This window comes from Podarcis tiliguerta (assembly GCF_965153285.1).
Source record: "Podarcis tiliguerta genome assembly, chromosome: 4".
Classification (NCBI taxonomy): domain Eukaryota; kingdom Metazoa; phylum Chordata; class Lepidosauria; order Squamata; family Lacertidae; genus Podarcis; species Podarcis tiliguerta.
Window position 1 is genome coordinate 48,198,300 of NC_139537.1, and position 16,033 is coordinate 48,214,332.

Genomic DNA, 16,033 nt, shown 5'->3' on the forward strand with positions numbered 1-16,033 from the left:
GGGCTGACAGTCAGACTCATCCTAAATGTTGCTTTGCTACTTAAGTATCAGTGTGTGCTCTCCTGAGCCAACAGCTACAACTGCGCAAGATTCCCAGTATTCTGGGTAATTACACAAGTGCTGAGCCGCCAGGAATTTGCTAAACCCATGTTCACACAAGCGATAACTTCTCCTTAATAAACCCATAAAGCATTGTAATCCTATTTTGTTCTCGGAGGAGTTTAGATGAGGTGGGATTTGCAGGTACTAATCACAATATGAGCTCTTCTTCCCCCCCCCCCCATGTGTGTGTGAGAGAGAGAGCAAGACAGAGAGTCAGAGAGAGACAGAGACAGACACACACACACACAGAGAGAGAGAGAGAGAGAGAGAGAGAGAGAGAGAGAGAGAAGAGCTCATATTGTGATTAGCACCTGTAAATCCCGTCTCAGCTAAACTCCTCCAAGAACTCTCTCTCTCTAGATATATCTATCCCCACCCTGGTTAAGCTGCTTCATCTATTTATTTTAGAATGCTGTTATTGCATTTACTGGTATGGACAAGCTAAACTTTAAAAACTGACTGCTGTTGAATTGATTTAGTTTAAAAACAACAAGAAGAACAGGCTAGCAGTGCAGGAAAAGGAGGGAGCAGAAAATTCTCCTAAGAGTTTATCAGCTGGCATGGGATGCTACTGCCATCTGGTGGACTTTTCCAATTATATGACAACTCCACCCCCCCCCCCCCTTGAAAACAAACAGATCACATTTAAGGCTCTCTTTTCTCTCTGAGCAAGCACCCAGCAACCAATCAAGTCATGGACACACGCGGCTCGACAGAACTGACAAGTCATCTTTAGTAACAGATATCCCATCACATTTTGAAACAGCAATTACTTACGCAATAAGCATCCTTTTAGAATACAAGAGGAGCCTCTCTTCCCCTTCTGCATCCTCTCCAGATACACTCATTCTGTCTGAAAGTGAGTTCTTTTACATGCCTTTGATTCTGACATGCAATTAAGTTAGACAGCTACAACAGCCTTGGTTTACCAAAGGTACATGTTTTCATACAATATACATACATTCCTGCTAAAAATGAGGACATGAGTATACAGTAACAGAATTGGGCTGCAATCCCAAGCTTGCTTGCAAAAGAGTAAATTCCACTGGACTCATGGTGTCTTACATGTACATGCATCAGTCTGGGCATGTGAGTGTGGGATAAATAGTTCATGTCCTATCTATACTTCTTTTCTTTTTTTCAGAATGCCACCATCCAAAGGAGCTTGCATTCAGGCATAGAACAAAAACTACACAGCCAGCAGGGATTTTCCCTATGATTTTCACTGTCATATTTCCCATATATGATGAGTCAAGCTGAACTGTGGCTTAATGCACTGGCAATCTGGTCTTTTTCTCAAATGTGGACCTCAAATCCTTTTAAAGGCCTACAGAAGGGATGGAGGACCTGAGAACTACAATTACAGATCTCATTATCCCTGACCTTCTAACTTCTAAAAGGGTGCCAATAGACTGAAACAGTGGACACCCAAGCAGAAATACTCAAAACAAAATCACTCATGCAGAAATAACCTGGGACTGCAATCCTATGCATATCTAAGAATAAGCCCACATGCTTTTGAATTATGGTACTGGAAGAGACTCTTGAGAGTCCCATGGACTGCAAGAAGATCAAACCTCTCCATTCTTAAGGAAATCAGCCCTGAGTGCTCACTGGAAGGACAGATCCTGAAGCTGAGACTCCAATACTTTATCCACCTCATGAGATGAGAAGACTGCCTGGAAAAGAACCTGATGTTGGGAAAGATGAAGGGCACAAGGAGAAGGGGACGACAGAGGACGAGATGGTTGGACAATGTTGTTGAAGCTACCAGCATGAGTTTGACCAAACTGCGGGAGGCAGTGGAAGACAGGAGTGCCTGGCGTGCTCTGGTCCATGGGGTCACGAAGAGTCGGACACGACTAAACGACTAAACAACAGCAACAAGGATTTAGTTTGCAACCACACGAGAGCCATTTAGAGCTGATAAGGCATGCTTTGCTGCAGTTAGTTGTGTAAAGGATTAAAATTAAAGTTTCACATCTACTTATTAGTTATATTATCCAACAGCGCCCATTTCTATGACCAAGATTTTGCTTTAAGGTTTAGTCATGTTCATCCAGTTCAACAAATTTCCTTTCCAATGTTAATTAAAAGTTTCCTGTTTACAGATTCTAGCCATTTTATTCCTTCCTTTTCAGTGCGGCAGTAGGCTTAGTGATTAATTGCCCCTTAATTGTTTAATTCCTGGTTTCCATGCTTTCTTTCTCGCCTTTTATATCCTTTTACAGTGAACTAGTATGTTTCACTATTAAAAATGAAAAGGAGAAAAAGAAATTAAGGAAACTAGCAACTAAACATACACACCATGAGGAGCAGGAGTTGGCTATAAGGGAGAAATCATCGCTAAACTCCAGGTGAGCTGGAAAAGAAACAATAAAATTTCCAGAACCTATAACAGGAAACTTTTTATTTTCGGGACAGTTATCCCTGAAAAGCATTGATATTGTTCTACCAGTTCCCTGAGGATTTGTTGATCTGGATTTGTCATGAAAAATGAGTGAATAAATTACAAGAAGGAGTAGTGTGGAAGCAATCCTACTACGATCAAACATGCATAGGGTTGTGCTGCACCAGAATTTCCATGCAAACTTGGGTGTTTAAAATGTAAATTAGAACCAGTGGGCTAACGTTGGATCTGATTGTTAATACATTACATGTTGGGAGAATGATTATCGCTGCAGTCACAAAGGAAGGAAAGGAAGCTTTTCCGTTTGACTTGGGATCAGGTCCAAATTGTGATGAAAAAATAACCGAGAGGAGGGAGGGAAGAAGAACACCAAATATTCATGAGGCGAGCTTTGAATGATTCTGAATATGACTTTTATTATAATACCAGAGCATTCATTCTAGTAGTTGAGATTAAGGTTACAGTGCACAGAAACTCCTGTTTGACTTGGGAGGGAGAAAGAAGAAAGGGGTATCTTTTTCTCTCATTCACCTCCACTCGACTGTCAAAATCTTGGCAAGATCTGCAGACTTAGTCCCTCTCCTGCAATCCTTACAACTGCTTATTACAGTCTTTGTATGAGTTAGAGTGGATTCACTCTCGGGGCTAAGCTGGAATCCTACCATCTGTAAAACTCTAGTATTAACTATAGGCTTGGCAAATATGCTCACAATGTGCGTGGTTTTCATCAATGGGATGGCAACTCCGGCGCTAAATTACTGTTTGCACAGGAGTCTCTTCGCTCTGAGTTAGCAACAGAGCCCTCATGAATAGCATGTCTGTTATTTACAGGCAAATACCCAGCTGTGTTCATATCCTATTGGCAAAAGTAAGTGAGTATATAAGCAAGTCCCAAGATTCAAAGGCAAGAGCCATCCCACATGGGAAATGATGGGAAACAATCCCTTAGAAAGAACCCCAAGGCGAAGATACTTCTCCAAGGGTGCTAATGCATAATTCTATTAATAGGAACATAGATAGTTGGGTACATGGCTGGCATACAGACTGCAGGGAGAATTGCCTGCCCAGGTAGTTGCAGATTGCAGATGTCTCTAGATAGCCTAGTAGACAGTCAGTGTCTACTAGTTGTGGGCGGTCCTGGAAGCAAAATATGGTTTGTTGAGTAGTTGAGCATTTTAGATCTTGGCATTCCTTGTTTCCTCTCCTGCTGGGTTTTAGAGATGCTTTATAACTATCTTATGCTGCTCCCCATAACTCTTATGTTGATTTTTGTGTCAGTACAGCATTGTGTTGATTTTTCTTTTAGATATTTGACTGTATTTCAATTGCATTTTATGTTTAATTGATTTCTACAGTTTTGTGAACCACTCGGAGGACTTGGTTAATTGCGTAGCATAAAAGTGCCACAAAGAAATAAATTGTATCCTCTGTGCTGGTTGTACGCTGCATTAGTTTTATGGGTTTTATATTTTATTAAACTGCTTTATTCTGTTGTTGGTTTTAGCAAGCCACCCAGATGACTTATCTTTGCGGGCAGCGGAAAAGAAAATGTTCTAAATGAATAAATAAACTTGCCTGTGAAAGGTTCCGGGTTCAGTCCCTGGCATCTCCAGCTAGTGATGAGAAGAATTTGTGAGAAAAATCTAGAGAGCTTCTGCTGCTAGTCCGGCTTTCACCAACCTGTTGCCATGTGTAGTCCAAAACAACTGGAAGGCAACAAGTTGGTGAAGACCCGTGTAGGCACTACTGAACTAGATGAATCAATGGTTTGGCAGCTTGCTAGGTTCTTAGATATAAGAGCCCCGTATGAGAATGTAAGAAGAGTCTTCTGGATCAGGTCTGTGGGAAACCAGCAAGCAGGATTCAAACACAAGAGCCCCCTCCCCTCCTGCTATTCAAAAGCATCACTGCCTCTGACTGTGGAGGCAGAGTATAGCCATCATGACTAGGAGCCATCGATGGACCTAATCCACTTTAAAGCTATGGAATCGCAGCTACACATACACAAATAAACCTCATAGACATCTTAGAAATGTTAAAGCTATGTGGGTACTAGGAATTCAAAATCATTACTGCTGAGAAAACCGGAACCTGTTCATACATTAGAAAAGTGAGGGAAGATAGAAAACCTATTGGATTGGTCAAAGATTTAAGTCACACAGTGGGCAGTGGGATACTCTGACTAGTATTGAATATCACCTGTTGTCTTTTTTCCCCCATACGCTTTGAAAAATTTAAATGGTGAGGTACCGTTTTGGTATTCATAGGCAATATAAATTTGCCTTAAGTGTGTAAAAAGAGGAACTTAGTTCTATGCCCTAAATAAAAGGGAATTTTGTCCATGAATAATCTCTGAAGTGTCTTCTTTTTCTTTCTTTAGATTAATCATACACTCTTTTTTATTTTTTGAGACAACTGAGGTTAAATAATGTGCTACTCTTCTGCAGATGTCATGGAAACATGAGTTGTGCCTCTGTTAAACGTCATAGGATCTCTGCTGGACTCCATACAATTTAAAACCATTTTGAAGGCTTTTGATGATACTCTCTTAAGAAGAAAAATGGCTAACAGATTTTACAGTGGAGTAAGCTTTCATGGAATAGAGCCTCTTGTTCCAGATCCACAGTAGGCTTCGTTTATACCATGCTATAAGGCATCTGCTCATTTTTAAGGAGCCAAAAGTCTCTTTCAAGGCTTTGTGGCTAAAGATTAATGCAAGCACTTCTCTAGAATGTGGCCTTTTTGTGGGGGGGAGGAATAAGCTTTCAAGCCACAGAAACTAACTTTTCCTATAAATTAGCGACTACAGAGAAAACTTTTATCAAGGCATCAGTTGCAGGCAGTTTCACAAGTAATGCAGCACTCTCATTTTCACTGTTTTTTTTTTTTCTTTTCTTTTTTGCACAGTTCTGACTTACTGTGATATAATTTTGATTACACAAGAATAGATTTTTCATTTTTATTGCAAGCAACAGAAGAAAGTTGATTTAATTTTAAAATAAAATTTAGGGTACATAAAAACTTTTAAGGTTTTTAATCTGACCAGATTTATCCAAATATACAATACAGGAGGCGTGGTTGGTATTTAGCGCAAAACCTACTAGCTTTCTCCCCTTCCTTTATTCTTTTTAAAAGCATATAATTATATGTTTTTTATTTAAAAAGGAGGGATCCAAATTTAAATGGAACATCTGCAAAATTACAATTATAAAGTATCTGTGAAATGAATCAGTCATGAACCATCTTTCAAAATTAACTAAAGTAAATTTTAAAAATGGAGAGAGGGAGAAAGAGACAAGAATCTGTATCATAAATTTATGACAGGAGATTAAATGATTTAAACATTCTCACTAAACCTGAATTCAAAAGAACGTAAAACCACAATATATTTTGATGAAGCCGGAATCCTTGCTTTATTCAATAAATGGCTGCCAAGTTGTTGCAAATTCGTTTTATCTTTGTCTTTTCTCTTTAAATCTGGACTAATGAGTTAACTTGGTCATTGAGACAAACTCTCACATTTCCTCTGTTGGAATCATTGCTGATCTCCATTTTTTTTAATTTTTTTTTTTAAACAAGTTTCTTGCTACCAACACCAGATGCATGACTTGCCAGAGATATGTCAATTCCTTATGCTTCTATCAAACTCAACCACATATTTAGGGGAATGCACACACAGTCAAACTGAGCACCCGCTTATGGAAGGTGCAATCCTGTTGGCTGCAGGGGTCTGCTTCAGCAGCACATTATGTAGCATATAAAGCTACATAAATGAGAGCACAGCATATGAGTGTGCTGCTCCAACACACACGCAACCTGGGAGTATGCACATCCTTGGTCATATCTGTAATTGCTCTCTGCGTTGTGGTCAAGGCTATGGTGAGATTAATTGATATATAAAGTGTTACTAAGGTGTTTTGTTCAACTGGAATTCTGTGTGTGTCGCAAGACTGTGTGTGTGCAGAGCTGTCTTAAGCATATGCAGCACTGTGGTGCAAAGATCCACCCAGTGCCCCCCCCAGGTTGCCCAGTCCCAGGCACGCAGGAGGGCAAAGCCAGCCGGCCACCTCAATGTCGCGCTGTCTCAGTCGCCCCCGAACTCATGGCGCAGAGCAGCCCACAGCAGAAGAGCACCCCACGGTGCTCTGACCAACGGGCAGGCACTTCCCCGGACTCAACTCTTGGGCCCCAGACTCTCAGCCCGGCGCCCAGGTGCCCCGCACCCCTAGCACCTATGGGTAAGACGACCCTGTGTGTTTGGATAGTTTGGCTTTGCTCTGCATGTCTTTAATTTTGTATCAGTTCCATCCGGTAAACCAGAGAAAGCAGGTGTAGTGCAGGCAAATACCAATTCTGGCAAGATGATGGGAAGTAATGGCATTGATAAGACGTTGCAAGCCACAGATCAGAGTAAAAGTGTCAGATCTTAATTAATCCCCTAGAATCAATGCCATTCTTGGTATAGGTAACATTTGGTCATTAATTATTTCTTGTGAATAATGGATTCCCTCCAGCAAGTATGTTCTGCCCTAATTAAAATAAGCATTCCTCTTTGCAGATCCTGAGAATTTTAACCTAGTTGTTCCTTTAAAAAATGGATACACTGATTGGCTAAGACTGCCACTGTCACCTTGCCACAGTTCTATGGTACAAAACATAATTGCTATGGCTCATGACTGCTTATGATCTCTGCCCATCCTGGACATTAGCAATATCACCTCACAAATTTAGATTAATGCCTGCTGATAAGCCTCTTCACCATATCTAGATCCTTTGTGCTTTGTCAGTTTCTTCAGCTTTGGGAATACATCCAGAAGGCTTCGCCGTGCTTCTTTTTCAAGGCATCTCAACCCCATGAATCACTGTGGGGGCCAACTTATCTTTTCCCCCTTCCCTCTCATTCTTCTGCTTCTGAAACATTGTCATCATTATCACCATGAGCAGTGCTATTTTTTCTATAAAAACAGGTGCCAGAACTCACCATGAACACCTCCTTAGTTTTCTTGTAATGGCAATGGCGCCCACCTGAGAGGTGCCAGAACTGAGTTCTGGTGAGTTCTGGCTGGGAAAAAAGCCCTGATCAGGATGATCCCCTCTTGGAACTACTCAGAAAACCCTTGCAGGGATACTAGCCAATGTCTTTTCTATAAGGAAAGTTTTATTATTTTAATTGGAGCAGATACTTGTCTGCAGGATTTTGCTTTAAGATGTCTGGATCAACAAGACGCCACAAAGCACTCTATGGGTCCCTGCTTCAACTCGTGCCACCTCATTGAGCCCCCCAATCAGTGGCGGAGGAAGGGGGTGCAGTGGGGTGGTCCACCCCAGGTGACAGCCCTGAGGGGGGGACATTTGGCACGCTGCCCACCCATGACTCCCAAGCCTACCCCAAGCCATCAGGGGAAGGGGGAGCTGTGACGCTTAGCCGGCAGCATTCCTCCCTTCATTTTGACAGCTGGGGGAGGCTTGGGAGTCACTGATGGGCGGCGTGCCGAATGTCTGCCATGGGTGGCTGGCTCCGCCCCCGTGGGTGGCTCGCTCCACCCCTGACTGCAGGATGCGTGTGCTGCTCCATGCACCTGAGCGGCTACCCCATGCCTGGGAGGGCACCCTCTGTGCCCCGCCCCCCCCTCAGGAGCGCGACCCACCCCCCTCGGGAGCACACCCACACTGGGCAGCACGGGCATATGCCCCGCTGCTGCCCCCAATTTGCTTCTAACAAGTCCCAAATCCCATTGAGACACCTGACTTTGTATTGGAATTTGTGGTTCATAAAGACCAAAACCACAGCCCTAATCCTTGTGATGCTAAAAACAACAACAATGAAGTTTCTTTCTTGAAACACCTTTAGAGTATTCATCAAACAGGTTATCAATTGCCTGCTATTAATTATCCATCCCAGGAATTGCCTTACACCTTTACGGTTCTTGATGCTTTTAATTTGTCAGCAGATGGTTGCTTTCTCCAACCTCCAACAGTATTTAAAGATAGAACAAGCATCGCCTAGAGTATGTACACACTTTTCTGTTGTCCCACTCCCATCCCCTTTTTCATTACAAAAACCTGCAATTGCTAACTCAGGGGAAAAGAAAGTGAGACAGAAAAAAAATGAGTGTGCACACCATGAGCAATGGTGCCCTACCATGTCCCTTTCGATTCACTGAGAAAATAATAGTCTGTCTACAGCTTTTTCTCCCACGTGCAGTTTAGGAAAATTATGTGCTATACATGGGAACTTCCAGACATCTCTCAGAAGGCTGTAGCAGCCAAAAGAAAGTGGGAGGAAAAGTACTTTGAAGACCATATGTAATATAGCATGAGGGCATAGTGATACTTGTTTAAAACTGATTCAAATACTGTATTTTTGAATTTCTGTGACCCGCCCTCGGACCTTACAGTGAAGGGCTATTATTATCATCATCATTATTATATGAAGATGACGTTGCCATGCATTTTGCCCCATCTGCTATTGTCAGAGACCACCAGTTGGCCTCCTTCGGGGTCCTCACACTATCATTAAAAGACTCCATTATTTCTGAAAAGGTTACATAGCTAAGGTCTAAGAAGCTATACTTAGGGGTTAGCTACCTCTCCTGCAGATTATAAAGCAGGGAGGAGGAGCCTGTACCCCACCACATACTTATTTATTTATTTCATATCCCACCTTTTTCTCTAAGGAGCTCAAGGTGACATACATGGTTCTCCCCCTTTTCATTTAATCCCATCAGCCTTTTCAGCTGAGATACTATGACAGGCCCAGGGTCACCCAGTGAGCTTCATGGCTAAGTGGTTGATTTGAACCTTGGTCTCTCACATTCTAGTTTGACATTCTAACGACTATAACATATTGGCGCTCTGTTGCTGGATTGCAACTCCTGTCAGTCCTAGTCAACATGGTCAATGGTCAGAGATGGGGGAAGTAGTAGTCCAGCAAAGTCTGGAAGTCTAGAGGACCACAGGTTCCTCATGCCTGCTCTAATGCCTAATCTTCCTCTTCTTTCTAATTCAGTCTCTTCAACACTGTACCACTTGTCAGTTGTCTGCTGAGAGCCCTGAGTACGCAAAAATGAAACATAACCATCTTTCAAAATTCGCATTTCTCTGAATTTTGCAATACAGTTTTCTGGCTAAGTAATGTGTACAAAATTGCATATTCTGGATAAAGTTTGCATCAAAATGTAAATATTAGTGAAAGTAACACAGAGAAATGCATATATGAAGATAACATGTAAGAAGACATTATATGGAGGGGAAATTGCTATGCAAAAAAATTGTATATTAAGCAAAATTGCACACCAAAATGTGTATAGTCACACTGAAAAGCTGATGAATTTTCATGAGGATTTCTATTTTTAAAAATTTCACAAAATCCCATTTGGTAACAGGACTGAACACGCTAACCTTACAATTCTTTTGGACCATCATCAGAAGGACTGGCTGAACCCTTTGCCTAGATGGCAGGTATCAGATGTGCTCATTCAGCACATATGCAAAGCTGGAGCCAACAGTGCCAGATTACCAAATAGACCTCGGCCTGAAGCAAGATGAGCACTGCAACCCCATAGAGCACCTTTGACTGGACTTAACCATCCGGGGGTCCTTTACCTTTACCTACCAAACAAGCAGAGTAGGCACCAGCTATGGGCCCCATGCTTTTTAGGAGTCCAGCAACAACAGATCAAAATAATATTCATTTGATCTTGAAATAAAATTGCCATCAAGCTTTCTTAGTTCAGTGTTATCCCACTAGAGTACACAAACAAGGGGCCCCCTGAGATTTTGACTGCCTAGGGGCCTCCACAGGCTTTAATCAGGCACTGGGAGCCAGGATGGAGTTAGTGAAAGCAATATTTCACTGGGTGCATGGGTTTACTGTAATATTTCCCCCCCAAAAAACTATTTAATTTGCGATATCTTTGAGTTGCATTCAAAGAGTGGGAGCTTGCTTGCAGAACAGCAAGATTTTTGGTTTGAGGGGTGGCCCATGCCTCCTAAACACCATATAAGAAGCAGTCCAGTGTACCTGAAGGAGCGTCTCCACCCCCATCATTCAGCCCGGACACTGAGGTCCAGCGCCGAGGGCCTTCTGGCGGTTCCCCCACTGAGAGAAGCCAAGTTACAGGGAACCAGGCAGAGGGCCTTCTCGGTAGTGTAGAACGCCCTCTCACCAGATGTCAAAGAGAAAAACAACTACCAGACTTTTAGAAGACATCTGAAGGCAGCCCTCTTTAGGGAACCTTTTAATGTTTAATAGATTATTGTATTTTAATATTCTGTTGGAAGCAACCCAGAGTGGCTGGGGAAACCCAGCCAGATGGGCGGGGTATAAATAATAAATTATTATTATTATTATTATTATTATTATTATTATTAATGCTCATTTCATGAAGTCAGAAGGTTCTCCAGCAGCCTCTTCGGTCACCAGTTGCTCACTGACTTTTCCAACTGCATTTCCCTGTAAGCCACTTCTAACCTTCTTTAGGCATCCTGCCAAACTCACAGAGTGGTTAAAAGGTGGGGGAGGGGTGTTTCAAGCTCACATGAAAGTGACAGTAATCGCTAATAGTGATTGCATACTATTAACATTCATAAGAATGAAGGGACAAAAATATATTCCAGTCATTTACTTCACGATGTTTGCAATGAATTTCCCATTGCACTGGATTTTTATGTAGCCAGTATAAAACTGATCTGTAAATCTAGCCTTCTTGCACAAAGTGTTTGTTCATTCAATGAAGGTATCTCATTAGAAGTAAAAAATCTTCTGAACTTGCAGAAAACTTTTGTTCTTATTCAGGTACATTTTTGATATTCGCTGTGAATGAAGGATCTCAGCCATCATACCAGATGACAGCTGCCATACACGCAAAATTCACCTGAGCCTCAGGTCTCCAAGCAAGATATCACAGGAAGTCAGATTGCCTGTGAGATCTCATGACAGCATCACTAGCAATCCTAGAGCCATTGCCCTTGCTTCGGGCAATGGGAGGGATGCTTTCTTTCTCTTGCTCACTGGCAAACTCATTAGAAGGCAGGCTAGCTAGCCATGGGGCAGTTCCAAGGGTAATATGATTTTGGCTATATGCGTTACCCTTGGAACTGAACCCCCATGTAAGATGCAGGCCAACTGTACTTCATTATTATTAATTGCATTTATTTGTCACTTTACAAACTTTCTCTCTCACATGCACCCCGAAATATTATTGCTTTATCATTATTAATTAAATTGATTCAACACTTACCAGTTACAATTTGAAAAAGAAATACAAATACAAACTTATTTTTTTAAAAAATACAATGTAACCTGAAATGACCACACTCAATCACATAGAAATTTTTTAAAATATTGCAAAGCTTTTAGAATACAGTGGTACCTCAGGTTACACACTCCGTTAACCCAAAAATAGTGCTTCGTGTTAAGAACTTTGCTTCAGGATAAGAACAGAAATCGGGCTCCGGCAGTGCAGCAGCAGCAGGACGCCCCATTAGTTAAAGTGGTGCTTGAGGTTAAGAACAGTTTCAGGTTAAGAACGGACCTCCGGAAAGAATTAAGTACGTAACCTGAGGTACCACTGTACTGTAAATTTTGAGTGCTTCTCTATTTTTTGCATTTTCTTCTGTGTAGATACTGCAGAGGAAACATTAGCTAGAGAGAAAAAGGTTATCCCAACTGTTATCTTCTTGAAAACAGGCTATTTGCTACCATTTTTTATTTTTTAAGTATTAGCTTATAAGTCAACATTTGATCTTTCTTTTTTTAATGTAAAGAACCCCTTGAAGTGGGCTTGTGAGGATGAGACTCTGATACTTTACATGTTACATTCTGGAAGTCCGTCTGCCAGGTTTCGTGAAACAACCACATTTGGTATCATTTGGTATCATGCGGAGTTTTCCGTTCACTCCAGAGACTCAGATGTGCAAATGTATGCAAGCACATACATTTCTCACTAGTGCCGTAACTGTTTCAATGATCGGCATGCCAAACCAAGAAGTTTCGCTTTCATTTTGCCTGTGCTGCTGTGGCTCTGCTTAAAGTTCAACAGAAGTGAAAAATGTGATTCATGGTAGAAACAACTGCTAGTATTACTTATCTCTCCAGAAAAACTACAGGGACTTTCCCAGATACACTAATAGGAAATTCAGATTTTACATTGCAATCCTAGGGCAGATCCTAGTCATAATTAACCAGGGTTAAAGCCCATTGGTGCTGGGGGCTTTTTTTTTTCAATATGGGGAGTGGGAGAGAATCTAAGCAGGTGTTCTAATAATGATCCAACTATGCTAGGAAGCCAATAGCTTTCTATCTGAAGGCAAGGATGAAGAACCCTTCACCTTCAGATATTATTGGACTACAGCTCCCATCAACCCCAATCAATATGGTCAGGGGTGACAGGAATTGTAGTGCAGGGCTCCTTGTCATAAGGGATGCTCCCTTTATCCCTTCCACACCACACATTCACTGAGGGAGTTGCTAGGGATCATCTGGAAATGAACTGAAAATTAGTACTGCCCCTATCATAATGCCATTACACAAATCTGTGCTGTGACCACATTTGGAATATTTTCAGAAAAGGTTCAGGAAAGGGCAACCGAAATTATCAAGGGGATGGAGTAGCTCTCCCCAAGAGGGAAGGCTGAAGCATTTGGGACTTCTTCTGTTAAAGAAAGGATGACTAAGAGGATAGGAGTTTATAAAATTATGCATGGCATGGAGAAAGATAGAGAAGTTCTCTCTCTCTCTCTCTCTCTCTCTTTCTCTCTCTCATAGCACTAGAACTTTTGGACATCTGATGAAGAGGCATCTTGGAAAATTCAGGACTGATCAAAGAAAGTACTTCCTCATGCAGCACATAGGTAAATTTTGGAACTTGCTCCCACAGGAGGCAGTGATGGTCACCACCACCTTGGATGGCTTTAGATGAGGATTGGCAAAGGCATGATGGCTACAGAGATACAACATTGTTAATGGCATGACGGCTAACACCAGAAAGGAGCCAGACTTAAGGAACTTCAGATCCCACTGTGTAACTAAAAGGTCACACCTAAAAATGTATCTCTTAGATTCCATATACCGCACCTGTCAGACTGTATCTGCACTATTCATTTAAAGTAGTGTTGTACCACTTTAAACAGTCATGGCATCTCCTAAATAATTCTGGGAACGGTAGTTTGTTAAAGCTGCTGAGAGTTGTTCCCCTCACAGAGCTACACTTTCCAGAGTAGTTTAGCAATCAATCCCTCTTCCCAGGGAATTCTGAGGGGAATAGGGATCTCCCAACCACTCTTAATGCCCTTAACAAACTACATTTCCCAGAATTCTTTGGGGGAAGACATGACAGGCTGAAGTGACATGGTATTGTTTTCAATGTATAGTACAGATGGGGCCACTGTTTCAGTGAAACTGATGTTGAATCTAATTCCTGACCACTCTGTTATAAGAATATTTGGTTTATAGAGGATATGGGAAAGCTTTTATGTGAATAGGTACTCGTTTTTCTTTTACAAGTGTCAATATTAATACCTGATGACAAAGAACTCTGAACCCTAGAAGGGAGCTTTAAACAAAGCAATGTATGAACACATCAGAAATGTAGGTGTGTATATTACATGGGTACACTCAGCTAAGATTGTACATAATACTCTGGCAACTGCATCCTTGGAGGAGAATGTTGGCTTGTTACCCAGGGAATCTAAAATCAGATGTTATTTCTTTAAATAAATTAGAAGACTTAGATATTATACACCCAAATGGAAGGTGGGTGTGATGCTTTCAGAACCTTGTGAATGTGCCAATATACCCAGCACCAAGAAAACAAAGGATGCATCAAGAATAAATCATGTAAGTTCAGGACCAACTGAATATTCATATGCTTAACCTGCATTATATTAATCATAGCTGACATATGATTTTAACGGCAGCTTCCAGGAAAAAGAGGAAGAATCAAGAATTCTAAGAATTGGTGAGCAATGCTTTCAAAAGTTCCGTGGCCTAACGTTCTTTGCTAAGGAAATGAAGGGAGAAAACATCATCTGCTATGGAGAGAAAAAGTGGCATCAGACAACATTATTATTAGTGTTTTGCAATGTTGGGGAGAGGAACGCAAAATATAAGTGAGAGAGGAGAGCAGAGGACTGTCAGTATTGTTCCTGGGGACCAGCACAACCAAGAGTCCCCATCCCCAGGAGAAAACAGTAATTTTGGAGGGAGGGGAGTAAATAACACTTTGTGCAGTATTATATGGCTAGTAGTTGCCACTTTAGATGACATTATTACGTGAAGCAAGCATGTACATACTTGCAAACCACTATGTGCAAAAGCTGAGTGTGAAAAAAGAACCCCATGTGTTTTAGATGCTATATGTGTGCACAGCCTATTTCTTATCACCTGCCCTGCTTACTTCTACTAAGGGGCTGCTCGGAATGGAAGAGTCTTCCATTGAAACTTGTATCCAAATCCAGGACTTCTGAGTCAGATTTGAAAATGGATCTCCCTGGTCCTTTTCAGGACCTAAACCCTGCACCATTAACATTACCTCAAACGCTAAATTTAAGTAATGCCCATAATCCCAAATCAGAGTAAAACCCCTTTATCAACTTATTTGGATTCGGTTTAAACATTTGAGAAATATCTCTTGGAATCAAAATACCTAAGTATGTCAAGACCTCTGGATACCAACACAATCACCTATTAGTATACAAAATAGATAATCTGCAATTGCTCACTGGCATTAATTTAGATTTTGATCAATTAATTGTATACCCTAAAACTCCAACAAAACTTTTTTTTTTTTAATTCTTGTATAGAATCCATCTGCTTACAATCATGAAACATAAAACGGAAGAGGAAGGGATTAGGAGCACAGGTTGAACTGGGAGGTGTGGCAATTTCTGTGGTTGGATTGGATTTGGAGACTAAGTGGCGCTATTTCCATTTTTAAAGAAGTAACATTTTCCAAACCAATTCATCATGAGCCAGGGAAAAAGTCTAATGTGGACAAATTCTTCACACCTTTACATCAGTGCATACAATCACTGTACATATGTACACACCCTGTTGATCTGGAATTTAACCACAACCTGTCAGCCTGATTTCATTCATTCTTTTAAATATGCCCCATACTGTGTGTTTTTTTAGGAGTTAGTCCTTTAACTATTCAGGTGGCTGATTCTTTGCTTGCTTACACTTAAAACAGACCTTTTAAACAGTCAGTAGCAACACAGATCATGAACGAGTGCCTAACATTTATTTCTTATCTTTTTGCTAACATAAAATAAAAAAGAAAGAGGGGATTTCTGTAGACCAAAAACCACTTGCACAATGCTATCAAGATGCCAGCTGATGAGGGGCCCACTCCTTTTCCAAAAGAAAAAAATCCCACAGCTTGCACTGTTAGCAAACTATGCCATCATACAGAGATTTCTGGCAAGAAAAATCCCCTGTACTTTACAAATCCAGCTATCAGCAACTAGAGATGGGGCCCTTCACGTTGTGAGTAGCATCTAAAATCCCCCCACCTACAT